This window comes from Rhinopithecus roxellana, chromosome 13 (assembly GCF_007565055.1).
Source record: "Rhinopithecus roxellana isolate Shanxi Qingling chromosome 13, ASM756505v1, whole genome shotgun sequence".
Taxonomy (NCBI): Eukaryota; Metazoa; Chordata; class Mammalia; order Primates; family Cercopithecidae; genus Rhinopithecus; species Rhinopithecus roxellana.
In genome coordinates this window covers 90,554,706-90,576,851 of record NC_044561.1, presented here as the reverse complement: position 1 = coordinate 90,576,851, position 22,146 = coordinate 90,554,706, and positions in this window count along the sequence as shown.

The following is a 22,146-nucleotide window of genomic DNA, read 5'->3' as shown; positions in this document are numbered from 1 at the left end:
ACATCTCTGGGGAAAGCATAAGCCATGGTAAGAAGTACATTTGAGGATCCATAGATAGCTCGTGATAGGTAGTGATAATCATTCTTTCTATTTTGGACACTAAGTTGTGTTAACCTTTATCCATGAGGTAAATGGGTGGATGGAAAAATCTATAGAGCCATTTAAGTTTGAAAGAAGAAAGAAATTTCAAGTTGCAGCTTCCCTTTTTGGTATTAGTAGACAGGATAGGTAATTTTTTGAGTGTCAACTTGACTGGGCCGTGGGATACCCAGATAACAGATTAAGAATTATTTTCCATTGTGCCTGTGAAGTTATTTACAGAAGAGATTGTCATTTAAATTGGTGGACTGAGTAAAGCAGATTACCCTCTCCAGTGTGAGTAGGCTTTATCCATTCCATTAAGAGTCTGAAAGGAACAAAAACGCAGAGGAAGACTGAACTCACTCTCTCTTAGCCTGATTGCTTGAGATGGGACTCGGTCTTTCCCTGCCCTTAGCTCTTCTGGTTCCTAGGCCTTCGGAATGGAGCTGGAACCTACATCATTGGCTCTCTGGTTCTCAGGTCTATAAATGACCACCAGCTTTTCTGAGCCTCCAGCTATCAGACAGCAGATGTGAAACTTTCCAGTTCCATAATTGCATAAGTCAATATATATATAGTCATGTGCCACTTGACGTTTCAGTCAGTGACAAACTGCATTTACAACAGTGGTCCCATAAGATTATAATAGAACTGAAAAATTTCTATCACCTAATAACGCCAGAGCCATTCTAACATCACAGCATAATGCATTACTCATTTGTGATGATGCTGATGTAAACAAACATACTTTGCTGCCAGTCATACAAAAATCTAGCACATACAATTATTTACAGTACATGATACTTGATCGTGATGATAAATGACTGTTATTAGTTTAGGTATTTATTAAACTATACTTGTACTGTCATTTTAGAGTGTACTCCTTCTATTCTATTTATTTTTTAAAAAGTTAACTATAAAATAGCCTCAGGCATGTCCTTTAGGAGGTATTCCAGAAGAAGGCATTATCATCATAAGAAATTACATCTCCATGAGTATTATTCCTCCTGAAGACCTTCCAGCAGGACAAAATAAGGAGGTAAAAGACAGTTACATTGGTGATTCTGATCCTCTGTAGGCCTAGGCTAATGTACAGATGTGTGCCGTAGGTTTTAACAAAGAGTTTAATAAATAATTAATTAATCAATTAAAGCTCACTTCGGGAGGTTGAGATGGGTGGATCACTTGAGGTCAGGAGTTCGAGACCAGCCTCGTCAACATGGTGAAGGCCTGTCTCTACTAAAAATACAAAATTAGCTGAGTGTGGTGGCACATGCCTATAGTCCCAGATACTCTGAAGGCTGAGGCATGAGGATCATTTGAACCCAGGAGGCAGAAGTTGCAGTGAGCTGAGATTGCACCACTGCACTCCAGCCTGGGTGACAGAGCAAGACTCTGTCTCAGAAAAAGTAAATAAACAAGTAAATAAATAAATAAAGTTTATTGAATAAGGATATAAAGAAAGAAGATATTTGTGTATAGTTGTACAATATTTTTGTGTTTTAAGCTAATGTTATTGTAAAATATTCAAAAAGTGAAAAAAATTAAAAGTTGGAAAAGTAAAAAGTTACAGTAAGTTAAAGTTAATTTATTATTGAGGAAAAATTTAATACGTTTCATGTGTCCTAAAGTTTATAGCATATAGTAATGTCTTAGGACTTCTCATTCACTCACCACTTATTCACTAACTCATCCGAAGCAATGTATAGTCCTGCAAGCTCCATTCGTGCTAAGGGCCCTACACAGGTGTGCCACTTTTGTTTTGTTTTGTTTTGTTTTTTGAGATGGAGTTTCACTCTTGTTGTCCAGGTTGGAGTGCAGCGGTGCAATCTCAGTTCACCGCAACCTCCACCTCTCAGGTTTAAGCAATTCTCCTGCCTCAGCCTCCTGAGTAGCTCGGATTACAGGCATGTGCCACCATGCCTGGCTAATTTTGTATTTTTAGTAGAGATGGGGTTTCTCCATGTTGGTCAGACTGGTCTCGAACTCCCGACCTCAGGTAATCTGCTTGCCTCAGCCCCCCAAAGTGCTAGGATTACAGGCGTGAGTCACCGCACTCGGCCAGGTGCATCATTTTTTATCTTTTGTAGTATATCTTTTTATCTTTTCCTGAACTCTCTCGGCGATTAGATATGTTTTGATACACAAATACTTAGCATTGTGTTACAATTGCCTACGGTATTCAGTACAGTAACATGACATACAGGTTTGCAACAAACTATGCCATATAGCCTAAGTGTGTAGTAGGCTGCACCACGTAGGTTTGTGTAAGGGCACTCTATGGTGTTCACACAACAACAAAACTGCCTAATGATGCCTTTATCAGAATGTATCAACATCGTTAAATGACACATGACTGTATAGACATCCTATTTGTTCTGTTTCCCTGTAGAACCCTAATACAGTAGATAAAATGAGGAAGGTCAGGAAAATTGGGGGATAAGTCAAAGTACAGGAACAAGTTAGAGACACTAGAGGAGACTGAGCAAATCAGACCCACAGCGTTATCAGGTAAGACCGCTTCTGACTACGAGCCCCCGAATGTGGAGATGGAGTCTTATGCATTCTTGAATCCCCAGGAATCAGTGCAGGGTAGCTGCATTTATTGAAAGATCAGTATTCCTAACTTGATGAATGCAGAACTCACATAAGATTAATTCTGACACAGTGCAGCTGTTGTGTTTTGTTTTTCTGTCTCAAAGGGGTACACGGTGTGGCAATCACTTTGTTCATAGTTTTGAATTTCTTTTAAGTAAAATGAATTCAGGGCACTTCATTAACTTTCTCAGCAGAGGAAGTCAATATGGTTACCTGTAAGTAATTGGTCAACCTGGAGAACAGTTCATGGCTGATTGACCAGCAAGTGAAAGATTTAACATAATGGGCAAAAAGAGTACTAGGGCTGCAGTCCTGGGGGCCTGGGCTCAGATTTCACCTCTGTCACTCACTCTGTCTCCGTACAGATCCCAACCACATACCTCCACTGGTCTGAGCTTCAGTTTCCTCACCTACAAAATTCAAGGCTAGGAGAATAATATTTGTGTCATGAGCTTATAAAGGTTTTTTGAGAAATAAATCTAAAATATATATAAAACCGGCCCTGCACAGTGGCTCATGCCTGTAATCCCAGCACTCTAGGAGGCCGAGGCGGACAGATCACGAGGTCAGGATTTCATGACCAGCCTGACCAACATGATGAAACCCTGTCTCCACCAAAAAATAAAAAAAAATTAGCTGGGTAGGGAGGCGCGTGCCTGTAGTCCCAGCTACCCATGAGGCTGAGACAGAAGAATCGGTTGAATCTGGGAGGCAGAGTTTGCAGTGAGCCAAGATCGTGCCACTGCACTCCAGCCTGGGCGACAGGGCGAGACTCCGTCTCAAAAAAATAAAATAAAATAAATATATAAATATATATATATATACACACACACACACATATATGTAAAACTTTCTTACATAGAGCCTAGAACATACTAGGAGCTCAACATATTATATCTATCGTAACTAATTAAAAATAAAGAGTATTTTTTCCCCATTAAACAGTAGTGGGAACAAATGATAACTGAGAGTAAAGAAGAGACAAGACCAAGAAAGACCAAGTAAAATGGAGCAGCAAGCTTAGATCCTTTAAAGGAGAGCCCTCCTTGTTGAAAAGACGCCTCAGCATATACTCCCACATGACACCACGGCTGTAGTGAGCATGTGCCATGTGTGATTACCCAGCTTGTTTGAAGTGGCCTTTCTATTTTTGGATAATTTCTCCTCTTACAAGTCTACCGCCCTTAGGTAGGAGCTAGAATCACTTATTTGCTTTTTCAGACTTCCTTGTAATTATGGCAGGGACATGGGACCTCAACCCCACTCCATCACATATTCTCAACTTGGACTTGGAAGAGGAAGCAGTTGCCATGGGGAACCCATTCTCTGCTGAGGGTGGCTAATTGTGGCAGAGAGAATGCCTGCTTCTGAGGAAGCAGTAGCTGAGATAGCACCCCACAGAGAGTAAAACCTGTAGGGTTGGTACCTGATGGTGGCTGCACTTTGATCTCTTTTCTGCAGTCATTGATGTCCTTTGGCCATCATTCCGGACTGCATAGGCTGCGTGCCTAATTCTCTTACCCTCTATAATGCTACAAGCTATTCAGTATCTTGGAATAAGTGTATTTTATTATTTAACTGGTACAGTGGATTCTGCTATTTGAAACCAAGAATGCCACCAATTACTTGCACTCAAGACCACCATTGCATCGCAGCCCAGAAAGGTGTGCTCAGTAAATATTTGGGCAGTAAATGAGAGTTCATAAAAATGAATTACCAAAAACAAAGAGTTTAGTGTGTCCAGAAAACTGGGCCTAAAGGCTATGATGCATTATAAAAAGTTTTCCATTTTGGAAAATGGTTAATGCAAAAATTTAGGAGAAGTCATGAAAGACTTTGTGCTTTCCATTTTACGTACATTATGTCTTCAGATCAACTTCAGTTATATAGAACTTGATAACTCAAGTACCACCAATTTGTTGCTTTTAGTCACAACACATGCTCTAGGTGCTATTGTCATAGACAGAAGGGCACTAGCAACCATCTGTAGTCTACACTCTAACCCAGAAGGTAAAGATGTAAATAGTGTGGGGACGGGAAAGAGTTTTCTGATTGCCTATAAGCACATCAGAATGAAATATTTAATTTATTTCTGTCCATTAGTCATTGTGGTTTAAAAATAACTGGTCATTAAAGTCTTCATCATTTTTATTCAACAAATATTTATTTATTCAAGGACTACCAAGTACCTGATACTATGCTAGGGGGCCAGAAATTATTAACAGTTAATAATATATCTCCTGCTACTGGTCTGATTAAATTCAACTCAGAGTGTTCTCTCTGAAATTGCTTAACGGAAATGCAACTTGGATGTTAACTAAAGTCTTCTAGCTCCTTAAGGCTTTGGTAAGACTGACTCAAATCTCTGCGCATGTTCTGGAAAGTTACAAATCCTCACCCAACCAAAAAAATTGTAAATTCTATTTCCCTCTGGCTTCTACTTTCAACCTTGTGTGAATTATACACTTTCCATTATGTACCTTGGGACTTTTTTCACCAAAAGTGAAACTCGTAGTTTTCCCCTGACTACCACCTCCACTACCAAAGAATCTCATTTACATAAGACCTTTATATGTATAGTGATTTGGGGAGAGACAGATGTTTATATTACAGCAATGCAAATAACTTTGAAATGAATATTTGCTATCTGAGCTTCAAAATCCTTCTATTCTCTTGCAGTAAGACTCAGCCACCCATCACCTCTATTTCTCTTTCCCTTCTTTTTGTCCCTGTGTCCCCTAATTCTCATATATTTCTATATAGCAAAATAGCTAAGAAATCAGGCTTTGGAACCAGGCCTCTGGGGTACGGATTCCAGCTCTACCCATTATAATTTGTTATATTATAACTTGCCCTTGGACAAGTTACTTTAGACCTGTGGGCCACATTTTGCATGTCTGTGAAATAGGAATCACCATAGTTTACAAGTGATTTGTAAAGTGAGTTAACATATATAATGTTTTTTAAAGCTAGTTAATACACATATGTAGCCCCTAGCACATATGAGTGCATGCAAGCATTAGGGCTTTCATTATTGTTAGTATGGAGGGTTCAATTATCTTCTTTACTGGTGCCATCACATGGACTAACCCATCTCACATTCTGGCCTGAAAAATGTTTGTAACTAATTTTTCTTTCCTAAGAGGAATTTTATTCCTTGTGCTAAGGTACTATCTCTTATTGGCTTGCATATAAGGGCTCAATTAGCAGTACAACCAAGTACTTGGTTTTGAAGGCAGATGGCCTGAGTTGAAGCCTGGAACCACTCCTTACGACCTCCCCCTCTGCCCCTTAAGCAACTCATCACTCCTGATGCTTCAGTTTCTTCATCTATAAAAGGGGGAATGACAATATCACCTATTCCAAAGCATCATTTTGAAGATTAAATAAGTTAATACTTTGAGAAAGTGAAAATTAGCTTGGACTGAGCAAGTAAAACTGACTGGCCTTTCATCAGGCTTTGATAACAGACAAAAGATAAAAACAGCTGCAAGGTTAACAGCTAATGATATTTCTTGCAAGGACACACTGCTATTGTAAAGTGTCATAAAACCCTCTTCATTGGGTGACAAGTGCTTTCTTATTTACTGAGAAACTTTGTTCTTCAAAATCATAGACTGTCAGAAATTTGATGTTGAAGTCATATCAGTATGCATGAAGCATCTCACTCTGATTGTTTGGTTGCTTGGTCTGGGCTTTGGTTTTTTTAAACACACATTTATTGTCTCACAGTTTCTGTAGGCCAGAAGTCTGGGTGGACTCACTTGGCTCTTCTGATAAGGGTCTCACAGTGTTAAAGTCAGAGTGTTGGCCAGGCTGCATTCTTTGCTGGAGGCTCTGGGGAAGACTGTTTCCAAGATCATTCAGGTTGTTGCCCAAATTCAGTTCCTTGCAGTTGTAGGAGTAGGGTCCCATTTCCTTGCTGGCTGTGAGCCTGCTGGTCTCTGCTCTTGGAGGTTTCCCACAAAAACGTCCCCCTCTTACCTGAAAGATTTCAGCCACTTTAACATTTTTTTTAAAAAGCAGCCTAGAGTTACAACTCATGTGCAGACCTTCAAATAAGAGGTTTCTGGCTGCAATATTTCACATCTCCCTTAACTTTGGTATTTCAGAGTAATTAACACAACCTTAGCAGGACCAACCCTGGGTCTACTTTGTGTCCAGACCTAATGTTGGTCCATCAAATATGGCACTGCTGGCCGGGCGCGGTGGCTCGAGCCTGTAATCCCAGCACTTTGGGAGGCCAAGACGGGCGGATCACGAGGTCAGGAGATGGAGACCATCCTGGCTAACATGGTGAAACCTCGTCTCTACTAAAAAATACACAAAACTAGCCGGGCGAGGTGGCGGGCGCCTGTAGTCCCAGCTACTCGGGAGGCTGAGGCAGGAGAATGGCGGGAACCCGGGAGGCGGAGCTTGCAGTGAGCTGAGATCCGGCCACTACACTCCAGCCTGGGTGACAGCAAGACTCCGTCTCAAAAAAAAAAAAAAAAAAAAAAAAAAAAATATGGCACTGCTTTGCTTTGAGTCCATCAGAATACTACTTCAGTTAAATCCTGCCTAAAACTCCAACTTTCTCCAAAATCCTGTATTTGGTAAGATGTCCCACACTTCCTCCAATGTGTGCTCTCCCTCATTGCAATGAATCAGCAGCCCAACTTAGTGGGACTAGGGGCTTGTCCTTGGTGGTCTTAGACTGATGGAGCTGGAAGAACTTAAATTGCTTTGAACAGAGACTGCCAAGTGGCAATACTCAATTTAATCTTATCTATAACAAGAAATACAATGATAATAACTGTTTAACTAGTGGTATAAACTCTGTGGGTGAACACAAATAAAAGGACAATGATGCTGTGCCAAGGATAGAAGCTGCAGATAAGGCAGTCGGAGAAAACAAACAAACCACCATGTACTGTGTCTACAGAAATCCTTCAAACTGCAAAGATCTTCCCAAGGCAAATTTCCACTTCAGAAACCTCGCTCGGTGTGACAATACCCTCAGTGCTGGTGGAAGAGGTTCGGTCCTTTGAAATGCTTTTTCAATATGCAACGTGGTTTTATGTTAACACTTCTGGACTATGAGTTGGAACAATTAAGCCACAGTAAGACTTTAAAATGGATTTAAAATCAGCCCCAAGATTAAGTAGAAAGATAAATTAATCTTAGAACTGTCTCTCACCCTTTCTTACTGAAAATGTGATTTTAAAAATATTTTTGGTAATAATTATTGATAATCCTAGCATAATGTAAAAGGCCCTGGACTTTGGGGGATATTTTCAAAACATGCCAGAGGTTGCTCAGAGCATCCTCCCTCCCCATCTTTCTGGCCCATTTAGGTCGTATCTTTCTCATTTGGACAGTTAATCTTCAGTGTTTCCCAAATACTCAATTTACAAGGATTGAGAATGTCTCGCAATGTTTGGCATCTTAATAGACTCTTGATAAATATCTGTTTGAATAAATGAGTGGGCTCTGATATGTGCTTCAAACAGAATACCACCCTCTAGAAACGTAAGTATGAAAGAAAATGCTGACCTGGAAATTATAAAAGGCAACCAGACAGCAGTGTAAAAGTAATTCAGACATAAGAGGACAAGACTTGCCCTAGGGCCACAGAACAATAAAATGTTTCTTACTGTTTGTCTGGTTTTTGTTTTGTTTTGTTTTGTTTTTGCTGTTGTTGTTGTTTGTTAACTCAGTGCAGACAGAGCAGTTAAGCTCACTTTAATTGGCTAAGTCCATCACTCCTTTAGTTTTCAGGTCAGTTATCCCACCTTCCTTAACTTTATGGGTATCTACCAGTAAATGCTTGATGGATGAGTTTCCACAGTGTGTTCAGTTTGTTTTCAACCAAGTTCTATTCAGACTTACGTGTAAGTACGCTTCTGATACTCAATTTTTAATCTTCTTAAGCTAGCAAATAACTATTATTCACAGCAAATACTTAAACAAATGTCTGATTCACCAGTATGCTATTTAATGTTTTCTGTTGCTGTTTGGTCATTTATTTAAGTGGGAAACATTTAGGATATAACAAAATACACAAAGAACAGTACAGTGAACACCCAACTTCAGTAATAAAACAACGATCCAATTGAAATCTCTGATTACAGACCCATCTATCCCAAGAGGTATCAATAATATTTAATTTGGGGATTACTGTTTCCATATATTTTTCTAAAACATTTGTAATTATCTATTTAAAAGCTTATACAGTTTGTTTGCATATTTTAGTCTAAGTATAACTGGTATGATAATTTATTTCCTCCCCCAAAAAATGTTTAATCAATAATATTGTTTTGAGGTTTATCCCTCATGATATGCGTAACTCCTATACAGTATTCTATTATATGACATTATATGAAGATACCTACAGTTTATTCCCTCTTATATGAGTAAGCTGTTTTCTTTTTCCTTTTTCCTTTTTTTTCTTCTTTTGCTATTATAAAATGTAATGTTATAAGAATTCTTATACAGGCTTTTTGGGAGCTATGTGCAAGCTTTCTATGGTACACAGTTAACAAGGATAATAAAGATACTATTACAGTTACTACAACAACTACTACTAGTGACAACAAGGCTAACTTTTATTAGCCTATTTGTTTTAAAGTTACTAACTCATTTAATCCAAGATTTGTATGAAGTAGATACAGTTATTAACTCCAACTTACCAATAAGGAGAACATTTTGGGGAATTATTAGCTGTAGAATGAACATTTTCTTTCTTTTCTTTTTTTTTTTTTTTTCTTTCTTTTTTGAAATAGAGTTTTGCTCTTGTTGCCCAGGCTGAAGTGCAATGGTGCGATCTTGGCTAGCTGCAACCTCCACCTCCCAGGTTCAAGCGATTCTCCTGTCTCAGCCTCCCAAGTAGCTGGGATTGAATGAACATTTTCTATCTTATAGAAATATTACCAAATTATTTTCCTGGCTTCTTACAAAAATGTATATTCCCATCAGGAATATATATACAAGTTCCCGTTGCTCTACATTCTCACAAAAACTTAGTATTGGCAGACTTAAAATTTGTCTTCAAATGTGTGCATAGAGATAGATGTAAAGAGATACAGTCACTGACTGAAACATAGATCAAGAAAGACTAAGGAGGTAGATTGAGATTGACATAGGAACAAATCAAAAGAAAGGCAAGCCTATGGAAGGAAACTGGAACATTTCACCCCCAAATATACTCTTTTAGCGTATTTCAAGATGGATACTCAGAGGGGCTGCAAACCACAGGAATATCTTGAAATACTGTCTTTTTGGGGCAAGGTTTTGCATCTGGAAAGGAAATCTGCACCAATGAAGTGAACAGCAGATACAAACAGGTTTTCTCTGAGGCCCTCCTTGTCTCCTTGTCCCAACCTAAAAATGATTAGCTCACAGAAAAAAGAGACTAAAAGTCTGAAACATTTAAGGGTCTGCCAGAGAAACTTCTACCATAGGCTCCCATCTATTCTTTCTGAGGGCAGCTCTGAGATTTGTCATCTCCATAGCAAAGCAGCCATGGCTTCCTCCCTTACTCTCATCCCACCTCCCTCCCAAGAAACAACAAGTCTCTATTCTTTCTGTAACCTCCCAATGTAACCTCCAAACTCAGCCATCTGGCTCTTGTTTGAATCTCATACTTGGTCATACTGGCCCCTGTGTCAATATGCTCTTTAATATATTTGTGTCCCACTTTTTCCTATTAATCTGTCTATTGTTAATCTGTCAGTATGTTTTGTAGACTCAATGTATCAAGCCTGAAGAAGGGGAAGGAAAAAATTTCTTCTCACCCTACATTATTTCAGGAATTAGGAAAGGTGGTCAAAGTAGTTAGGAGTTGAAAACTCAACAAAAACACCTTATCTGAAGCTTGACACCTAATTGATAGTCTTATACATGCCTGTCCAAGCAATAGAGTCATACACATGCTAATTCTTCATTTTCCCAGCACTCATTCAGCTGTCAAAGACTACAGGCGGATATCTGAATTAAAGATCAGAGAATAGAAAATTCCTTTATCTCTAACTCTCAATTCTTCCCTACTTTTAACATTATGACTTTTCAATAGATGCTGTGTCCCTAAGCACCTCTACTCTCTCCTTTTTGTTATGAATAATTCAAATAGCACAGAGCAAATCAATAACACTCTTTTTAACCTAAAGTTATCACTTTTCACCAGCATTCTTTCATTTTCTTTTGTTTCCTCTAGGAGAAAGAAACATTTGTTATGTATGCTTGATCAATGGGCAAACATTTCCAAACTATGAACACAAAGAGATTAAAGGCCTTAGGACAAATCAGACAACTGCACCCATCACAAAAAAAAAAAAAAAAAAAAAAAAAAAAAAAAAAGGATATAACTTACTAGGCCATTAGAGACACTAATTTTCACTAGTTCATTAGCATTAACTCTCTAAGACCAAAGGAACATTAAGGTAGCACCAACTGGAAAATCTCCAGAGTGTGGGAAATAGGCTTCTCACTGTAGCTACTATAGATTCCTTCCTCATCAAAGGGCCTTCTGTATTCAGCAGATTGTAGAAATGCAGGTACTTTTGTAGGAAAGGTATGAAAACATGCTGGACCTGATCAAAGGGTAAGACTTGTTTTACTAAAAAATAAATTCAGGCCATACAATGCTAAGATAAGCTCCAACAATAAAATATGTTTTACTTATGCATCCAATGTTTTTGTGGCAAACTTCTTTACACACTGAAAGACTTGAAGATACTATCACCTCCATAAAACACTATGCCTTAATTCTCAAGGAGGAAATTTTAGAGCTCTGGAAATTCTGGGTTCCTATTAGAGTTGATTTAAAAATTGTTACTGTCTATGAATCACCTCCTCTGATCTTGCAACCCCAGAAAAAAGCATTGCAGTAATAGCAACAACAACAACAGTCTCCCGTCTTTCATTTCTCAGTCCCATGCCATTTTATTATCACCTGAATTTCTAAAATACCAACCAGGGTTACCAGTGGAAAATACTGAGAATATTCAACATCTCTTTCTGAACATCTCTTTCTGGCACTCCAATTTCAAAGACAAGCCCTCGTTCGGTCGTTCGGTGTCACTGTTACTGATAAAACCACTTCAGCTCAGGGATGGAAGAATGTCTTGTTACTTCCTCTTCCTGAAGCAAAGTAAACATGTTTCATTTTAGATCCTTGGTTATTGGAAAGGTTTGCAAGCTACTTAATGATCACAAACCAACTCTTATTCTTTCATAAGGTAGACAGAATCTTCCACTGTAATTTTCAAACAAAAATGAAGACTTGCAATTTTAAAAGATGTTTCTCTCCATTTTATTCTTGATCAAACTATGATGTAACTATTCTCCATTAGAAAATTGATTCTGAAGCCTTTTAAATTACCCCATGACTTACTCACCACTATAATTTGTGATTCTAAGAATACTCAACAACTTCTAAAGAATATTCCAACTAGTAGTAGTTGAATTTTTTTCTCAGAAGACAATGTCTTTTAAAATAATTTAGTGTGAAGTTAAGGTATCAGGAGGTATGTTGTTATGCAAAATGTGTGTATCCTGAGACAGACGTCTGGAGGAGCCATCTAGAGCTTGTCTTGGTTTTTGTTTTTGTTTTGTTTAAAGACGGAGTCTCACTCTTGTCGCCCAGGCTGGAGTGCAATGACATGATCTCGGCTCACTGCCACCTCTGCCTTCCGGGTTCAAACTATTCTCCTGCCTCAGCCTCCTAAGTATCTGAGATTACAGGCATGCACCACCATGCTGGGCTAATTTTTGTACTTTTTTAGTAGAGACAGGGTTTCACCATGTTGGCCAGGCTGGTCTCAAACTCCTGACCTCAAGTGATCCACCCGCCTCGGCCTCCCAAAGTGCTGGGATTACACGCGTGAGCCACTGCGCCCGGCCTTGTCTTGTTTTTAAGGTGTTTGTGAGGAGTGGAAGAGGTCCAGAGAAAGACCAAGGTTTGGCAGGTGGGAAGGAATGCAGAGCGACAAAAGAAAGGGAGAGGAAGCAAGGAGGAGAAAGAACAATGTAGAGAACAGAAAAAAAGTAGACTGCATTTCATCACAGCTCCCCCTGATTAATGAATATGATAAGAAACTGATAATTCTCCATAAGGAAGCAAACAATTTTCCTTTCTTTAGCACATTTGAGATCTATTTCTTTGGAACTACACTAAACTCCAGAATATCGGTATGGATATATCAGTATTCAAAATATCAGTAAGGGAAAAGTTGCTGCACCCAAAAATGCTAACTAAATAATGATTTAATCTTAGAAAAAGAACTGGCTATGCACACACACATACACACACACACACACACACACACACACACGTCTACCGAAATAAACCAAGACTTCTCCTGATCTCAGCTCTCTTCTGTGCGGTCCATTAGCTGTAGGACATAGTCATTGTAAGAACAAGTGACTGGATTTCAGATACAACTGTTAAATGAGATAGTACATCCACAATTATCAGGAGCTGACTATGGGAAATTGACATTACTGGCCATTGGTGGATTACTCCAGAAACAGACCCTGAGATAAGAATCTAAAAGGGGTATTTAGCTTATTGGGGTGATAAAAGAAACACCAGGAAGAGGAGTGGGGAAGAAGGACAGGGAGAAACATCATCAATAAAGAATGCCTTGTCAAACCAGCTGTCATAGAGCATGCCTGGGGAAAGTCTGGGGACAAGTACAAAACACAGTGCCTCAGAATTAGATTATCTAAGCAGAGATGGAGCTAGGGAATGTATACACCAAGTTCTATAAGTCACTGGTTAAGGGCTGCTTGGATGAGGGGAGGAGGTGCATTATTTCCCAGTCATCTCCAACTGGCAAAAGAAAAGCCTCAGGCAAAACAACTCAGATACTGGCAGGTGAATGTGGGCCCTGGGCCCTGTGAACTGTGGCTGCAATGGCAAAGGGGTACAGGAGCATGACACCATCTGCTTACACTCATGCAGGAACTCAGCACTGCTGAGTATAAGGAAAGAATTACCCCACATTTCACAGAGCACCTGATTGAAGCATTGTGGGGGTCATCTCTTTCAAAGGCAGGCTATTAAGCCCCAGGAGTCAGAGGACAATGGAATTTGATGTGACTAACTCAGTTTACTTTCCACTCTCTAGCAAGATGCCCCAAGAGAACATGATGAAGCTCCACTCAAGTTACAGAGCTTGGACATGCTTTGTCTTTTCACTTCTCAAGATGGATCTCAAGTCATGAAAAGGTGTCCTGTGTTTTATAATCCCCATCTTGCAGAATCCTCACATCACACTATGTGAACAAACATCCAAGTATAGGATACAAAATTTGGCTGGTCTTTCTCACTGGTTCCTGGGAGGAAACCTCTAAACCCTTGGGATTTCTTGAGTAATAGACATGTCTATGTTATTCATGAGGGGTGTATTGGACCACACTGAGTTTGCACTAAAGAGGTGATTCATGGAGGACCCTCAATATCATTTCAGGATGGGGTATCATGCTGCAAAAACCAACCACATTATTAGAAGACTGGGGTTTTGAGCCACATGATACCAGTCCAACTTCTTGAGAGAGAATTGGAGCTGAAGATTGAGTGCAGCTATGTAGACAATGATTCAATCAAACATGCCTACGAAATGAAACCCTAATAAAAGAAATCTGGACACCCGAGGCTCAAGTGAGCTTCCCTGGTTGATAATTAAACATTGATGTGCTAGCAGAGACAATGAGTCCTGAGGACTTGTAAGTTTCCCACTTGGGACCCTACCAGACATCACACTGTGCATCTCTTCATTTGACTATTACACATTTGTTTCCTTTATAATAAAACTATAATAGTAAGCATAATGATGTTCTTAGTTCTTAGTTCTAGCAAATTATCAGAAATGGCCTAGGAATTCCCAAGCTTGCAGCTGGTGTCTGAAGTGAATTTTGTCTTGTATAGAACTTTGTTCTTCACTTGAAAATTTGACCTAACTTCAGATAGTTACAGTCAGAATTACACTGCTAGCCCAAAATGTTATGCAATTCATCTAAGGTCTTTTGAGTGCTAAAGGGAGCAGAAGTTAACACAGGTCTTCCTTGCTATAATTATAACTTCACCTGGCTGAATTTTGGGCTATTTCAGGAAAGGTTCAGGCGAGGTTCAGGGAAAACTCTAGTAAAAGCTGGCTTAAGATATCCAAGAATAGTATGAAGTACGTAATGTTTCCAAAAAATAAACAAAATTTGTTTCAATAAATAATTATCTATAAAGACAGCATGCAGATACAATTATGCTTGAATCTGTTCTTAAACTCCTGTAGCCTAAAAGTTAATCTAGAGAACTTTGCTGATTCTTTTTTAAAATTAAATACTGAGCCAGCTTGAGTTTTTCCTTAGAGCATCACTAGCATTACGTTTCGAGATTTTCACAGATTCACTGATTTTTATTTCACTTTCTTTAGCAAAAGAACATGAAGTACATCCTCTTGCTCACATTAATCTCAAATGTGCAGAAAAAATAATATATTTTTATTTATCTATAATTGACTTCATGTTTCTCACAACTACCTGCCTTCTGGGGGGTGTGTGGGGTATGTGGTGTGTGTGTGTGTGTGTGTGTGTGTGTGTGTGTACCTTTTTATTTTGTTGGGGAGAGTATAGATGATTTGTATAGATTTTTTAAGTCACCTTTTTTTAAAGTATAATATATATACAAAAATATGTGTCTAGCTGGGTGATATTTCCCAAAGTAAACATACCTGCATAATCAGCACCCAGATCAAGAAACAGGGCATGACCAGCCCCCCAGGAGCTCCTGTGGCACCCTATCTTGGTCAAGATGGTAGGGGGTGATACAAACTTTCATATCTGCCTTCAGAGTCCTTGGTGGTGGTCTCTGGGGCAGAGGTCATTCTTCTGCCATCAGTTGCTGACATCTGTGGCCAGCATAACTGAGCAGCACCCATCAGTGGTCTCTGCTGACTGGGCCCCACGTCAGCTCTGGTTGGTGCTGTGAACCCCTCCCTCCCCAGGAATACTATGGTGATTCCCCTGTGATTCTGGCTCATGTGGTCACTTGGCAGCCCTCCAGGACAGAACCTACACTCCATCACAGTGACACCCTCTGGAAGGATCCTCCACTATTTTCCCAACTATTTCTCCTTTCCCTCTTTGAGAAGGGGAGTTAGGTGGGGTTGAAACACTTTGTGTTTCAGCCATGCCATGCCCAAACTCAAGCCCTCTCTCCTTCTGCCTATCAATGCAGTACCATGAAAACTGCTTATATGGAACCACCCCAGATTGGGGACAGGGCATTCTTGGAAGCAGCTGCTTGTCTTGAGACAGGAAACTATCAGGACTCATTTTGTCTCCCAATCCAAACTGGAAACCTGCCAAAACTGAAACTGCAAGTGGCAGGAAGGCAACCTTTCACTACCGCCAAGACACTACCCTACTGCCGTGCCATGACAGTTTACAAATGCCATGGCAATGCCCAGAAGTTACCACCCATTTCTATGGCAACACCCAGAAGTTACTCCCCATTTTCTAGTGATTTCTGAATAACCTGTCCCTTAATGTGCATGTCATTAAAAGTGAGTATAAATACCACTGCCAGCATCCCATGCAGCTACTCTCTGTGCACTGCCTATGTGCTAACCCTGAAATCGCAGAACTGTAATACAACTGCTTCAATATAGCTCCTTTCTTCCACCACCAGCTCTCTCTTGAATTCTTTTGTGAGTGAAACCTGTTCTACATCAGTCTTAGGGCAAAAATTAGATACCGCTGTCTACTTCCCTGTGTTCTTGCCTAACACCAAGTTGACAATGACCATATGCAGAGACACAGGCTTTCAGAGACAGAGGCTTTCAGAGTCCATCCAGTATAATGTAGAAGCATGCTGCATACCCAGCTGGATGAGCTTAGGAGAACCTGACCCTGCCACAAGATCCAACCTCAGCTCAGAACAGATCTCAGGCACCTGATGTATTACTCTCTCCATTTCCTTTCCTTCTTTTGACCTTGATCTTATGGGCCTAGAAGCATGAGTCTTCAAACTTTCCTTTTATTCCATATCATATCCTTCTACTCCAGGACATTAACTCTCCTACCTGAGCTTCTTTTTCCTTCATTTGGTTTATCTGTCTTCCATCCTAGTGGCCATAAACAAAAACAGTATCCTCACTACCTTGGAAAAAATATTAATAAGAGTCCTCCAAAGTTAGGAAATACTTTCTGACCCAATAAAACCTGATTTTCAAGATTCTGGCCTTATAGGAGGGATAAGAGAGATATATTTCATGTCAAGAACTGAATATTATTTTTTTCTCTTTAAATATCTTCTGTAATAATCCTAATCCTAATCTCATCACTCAATTTTTCTCCTCTGAAACCAAAGAAATAAAAAATAAAACTGCTTTAGAAAGAAGAGGGGAAAGCCATATACACAGAAACATACAATTGAAAAGCATATCCACATAGTTTAAAATATCAATCACACAAGAGAAAAAAAATGCATTAATGTAAAATATCCAATGAGTGATTTCAGCCAATATGCCTGCGTGTACATAGTACCACACTTGGTAACTAATGAATTCTAATTCATCAACTCTAGAAGCACTGGGTTAAGGAACTCTGAAAACAAAAGGGAAATAATAATGTCTTGCATTTATGTGGTTATACATAGTTTATAAACTGTAGTGTTTTATAGTTTATGAGATACTTTTGAACACTTGTCTTATTTTAACTTCACACGACCCCTGTGGGATATGTTTTACCATCTTCATTTGGAGGCCTAGAGTAGTTCAACTATTTGTGACCCATGTACAGCTATAACGTGAGAACAAAAAAACAGTGTATTCTAAACATGTCTTGCTTGTGGTTCTAAAGGTAGAAATGAAATGGGTGTTTGGGGCAAGCTGTCTTGTTTTTCCAAAGAGATATTTTTATCAAGTTGTTTCAGTTGTTCAGGTGATAACAAGCACAAGCCCATTCCATGTGCCCTAGAAGCACTCAACAGGAGAAGTAAGCTACATGCCAACTGTGCATGCCTGAAAGAAGTGCCCTACTTAGGAAAATGTAAAAGGCCACCATCTTCCCAGCTTCTTAGTAGAGTGCTCACCTTGAAACTATTGTGATATGCATTGACACTGTGTTTTCTAGATAGGGTTCAGAGGCAGGCGTTGTAGATTTCCCACTCTGAAGGCCATTAAAAGCTTCAACTATCAGAGTGGGAAGCAGAGAGGTTCCCAGAGAAGAAAAAGTTCTAGGAAATTCTAGGAAAAGGGTATCCTGGTATTTTATCTTAAGTTTCCCTTTTTAGCATTGCAATTCCCTTGTGTTATCAAGAATCAAAGAGGTACGTTGAGTTCAAAAGCTATGTGTTATTTGTTCTTGGAAAATCATCTTTTGTTTAATGCTTTGGGAAAACAGACCAGAGATGATAATTATGAAGTAGAAAAGGGATCACAGACTTCAGGAAGGGATAGAGGGAGGGGATTGAGCTTCAGCCTGGAGCAGGAGATACTGAAGGCACAAGTTGACCCATGGAATCTTCCAGTATTCCTCAGGGTTCCCAGAAACCTGCTAGCACCCGTAAGGGGCTCAGACTTGGGACCCCTACACAGTAAAGAAAAGGGAGCGATATTTTTTGGATCTGTGTCTCCAACAAATCTCGTGTCAAATTGTAGTCCCCCGTGTTGGAGGTAGGGCCTAATAGCAGGTTATTGGATGATGGAGGCAGAGTTCTCATGAATGAGTTAGCACCATCCCCTTGGTGCTGTTCTTATGAAAGTGAGTGAGTTACCATGAGATGTGGTTGTTTAAAAGCATGTAGTACCTCTCCCCTTCTCTCTCTTGGCCCTTCTTCTGCCATGTAAAATATCTGCTCCCACTTTGCCTTCCACCATGAGTGAAAGCTCCCTGAGGTTTCCTCAGAAACAGATGCCACTGTGCTTCCTGTGTAGTCTGCAGAACTGTGAGCCAGTTAAGCCTCTTTTCTTTATAAACCACCCAGTCTCAGGTATTTCTTTATAACAATGCAAGAACTTACTAATACAGAAAATTGGTATCAAGGAGTAGAGCATTGCTCTAAAGATACCTGAAAGTATGGAAGCAGCTTTAGAATTGGGTAACTAGCAGAGGTTGGAAAAGTGTGAAGAGCTCAGAAGAAGACAGGAAGATGAGAGAAAGTTTGGAACTTCCTAGAGACTTGTAAAGTTGTTGTGACTACAATGCTAATAGTGATATGAACAATAGAGTCCAGGTTGAGGAGGTCTCAGATGGAGATGAGGAACTTATTGGGAACTGGAGCAAGTCACTTTTGTTATGCATTAGCAAAGAGATTGGCTGCATTGTGCCCCTGCCCTGGGGATCTGTGGAGCTTTGAATTGAGAGTGAGGATTTAGAATATCTGGTGGAAGAAATTTCCAAGCAGCAAAGTGTTCAAGGTTTGGCCTGGCTGCTTCTAACAACCTATCTCATATGCACGAGGAAAGAAATGACCTAAAACCAGAACTTACGTGTTAAAGAGAAGTAAAGACTAAGTTTGGAAAATGTCCAGCCTGGACATGTGGTAGAAAAGAAAAGCCCATTTTCAGGAGACAAATTCAAGTAGGCTGCAGAAATTTGCATAAGAAAAAAAGAGCCACACAGAGTCCCCATGGGGCACTTCCTAGGGGAGCTGTGAGAAGAGGGCCACCATCCTCCAGACCCTGGAGCAGCTTGCACCATGCATTCAGAAAAGGCACAGGCACTCAATGCCAACCTGTGAGAGCAGCCACAGGGGCTGAACCCTGCAAAGCCGCTGGGATGGAACTGCCCAAAGCTTTGAGACCTCTCCCCATGCACCAGTGTGCCCTGGATGTGAGACACGGAGTTAAGGGAGATTATTTTGGAGCTTTAAGATTTAATGACTGCCCTGCTGGGTTTCAGATGTGTGGGGCCTGTAGCTCCTTTCTTTTGACTGATTTCTCCCTTTGGGAACAGGAGTATACCAATGTCTGTACCTTCATTGTATCTTGGAAGTAACTAATTTGTTTTTTATTTTACAGGCTTATAGGCAAAAGTGACTTGCCTTGTCTCAGATGAGACTTTGGGCTTTGAAGTTTTGATTTAATGCTGGAATGAGTTAAGACTTTGGGGGACTGTTGAGAAGGGATGATTTTATTTTGCAATGTGAGAAGGACATGAGATTTGGGTGGGGCAGGAGGTAGAATTCAATGGTTTGGATCTGTGTCCCCACCAAATCTCATGTCAAATTGTAAACCCTGATGTTGGAGGTGGGGCCTGGTAGGAGGCAATTGGAACATGGGGGCAGAGTTCTCATGAAAACGTTGACACTATCCCCTCAGTGCTGTTCTCAAGAGAGTGGGTGAGTTTTCATGAGATCTGGTTGTTTAAAAATGTATGGCACCTCCAACCTCTCTCTTGGTCCTGCTCCTGCCAGGTAAGACACTTCCTCCCACTTTGCCTTCAACCATAAGTAAAAGCTCCCTGAGACCTCCCTAGAAGAAGCTGCTGTGCTTCCTCTACAGTCTGTGGAACTGTGAGCCAATTAAACCTCTTTTCTTCATAAATTATCCAGTCTCTGGTATTTCTGTATAGCAATGCAAGAACTGACTCATACAAGGGGGCTCCTTTAATGCAGGGAAGCTGGGTTACAACTACAAATAACAAAAAGGATTCCAGTGTCTGAGTCTGTGTCTCTATCCACCCTTCTTACCTATGTGCCAAAGAGGCAGGAGGGTGATTCTGACAATAAAAAGCTCACTGCCAATATTTTATTTTAGTACAAGAAAAGAGATTAATACTACAGATGTAGAAAAAGTAAGAGTTTGGAATCTAGAAACTACTTAGATCCCAGCCATGCCCTTACCAGCTATGCAATCTCAGGTAGGCCACTCAATCCCACTGACAGTCAATTCTCTCATCTGTGAAATGAGTATACCAATGCTACTTTATAGGCAGCTTTGTCAGGATTAAATGAGATAATTTAGAAAAAGTACTTCGCAGGGTGACTGGTTGCCTGGCCCTTAATAAGTATTTCATGAGTTCAATTCTGTGCCAAGGATAAAGTATTGCTCACCAGCTAATTGGCCATTGTTCAAATTCATTTTAAGAAAAATGAAAACTTCAAGCTTAGTAAAATTAAAATGCTCTGACCCCTTGTATTTTGGAATTATAAAAGATATTGTTTCTCAAAATAATGGTGGTGGGAGGGGTTAGGGGGAACCCTCTGTTTGCCTTAGGGCCATCTTCCAGCTCTTATCAGGTGGCATTTGTGTTAGTTTTGTGGTAAATCCGTCCAGGATGCTGAATAAACAACTCCTTGACTTTAGTTGGCTCTTCAATTACATCAGATATGTGACCTGATGTCTGGAAGCCCTGGGCTGCCAGGGACAGAACAATCTCTGTGAGGTTATTTAAATATCTTTGTTCACTGGCCCCCAAATGTCTTTGTCCCATTATTTCTTGCAGTCTGGCATGCTCCCTTTAAATCCCAAAGGCTTTCTGTGTTCAAGAGCTCCTTATCTATTGTTATGCAAATGTCCCTGGGAAAAATTAATAATTCTTCATCAGCTAATATTTCAAGGAGAACCATAGCAACAAATGCTAACAATTTCTTAGAAGCTCAGCGGTGGGAGAGGTATGTGTAAGATAAGGAAGAAGGGGTTGGGGGAAGAGTGAGTCATCTCTAAAAGTGGAGGTAGATGAGAAGGATGGGTTTTGGAAGTAGATAAGCCAGCTTCAGGGAGCCAACCTCTGTTTCCTCATTCGTAAAGCAGGAAAAACAAAACTTACCTTACTAGGGTGGTTTTAAAGATTATGTGAGACGGCCGGGCGCGGTGGCTCAAGCCTGTAATCCCAGCACTTTGGGAGGCCGAGGCGGGCGGATCACAAGGTCAGGAGGCCGAGACCATCCTGGCTAACACAGTGAAACCCCGTCTCCACTTAAAAAATACAAAAAATTAGCCGGGCGAGATGGCGGCGCCTGTAGTCCCAGCTACTCGGGAGGCTGAGGCAGGAGAATGGCGTGGACCCGGGAGGCGGAGCTTGCAGTAAGCTGAGATCCGGCCACTGCACTCCAGCCTGGGCGACAGAGCGAGACTCCGTCTCAAAAAAAAAAAAAAAAAAAAAAAGATTATGTGAGACAACATGCAGACTGCTTATTGTCCTATGCATTCAAAGGAAGTGGTGTCCATTAACTCCACCTCCAGGCTGTAGGTTCTGAGGGACTAGGATGCAAGATCCCATCTGCCATTTGCTCACTGTGACCCTGGCCGTCACTTGGCTTCCACCTGTGTAAAATGGGAAAAAAGTGCTTTCCTAATCATTAAAAATGTAATCTATGAGGCACAGATTATTAATTTCGAGGTAGAAAACCATACAATTACTCAAGTCAATTGCATGTCATTGCTAATTTAAAGAAAATGATAATCAATTGACATTGGATGAACAGTTTTAATTTGAAGCAGGATTAGTCAGGATAACAATGTATTTTAGCCAGAAATAAAT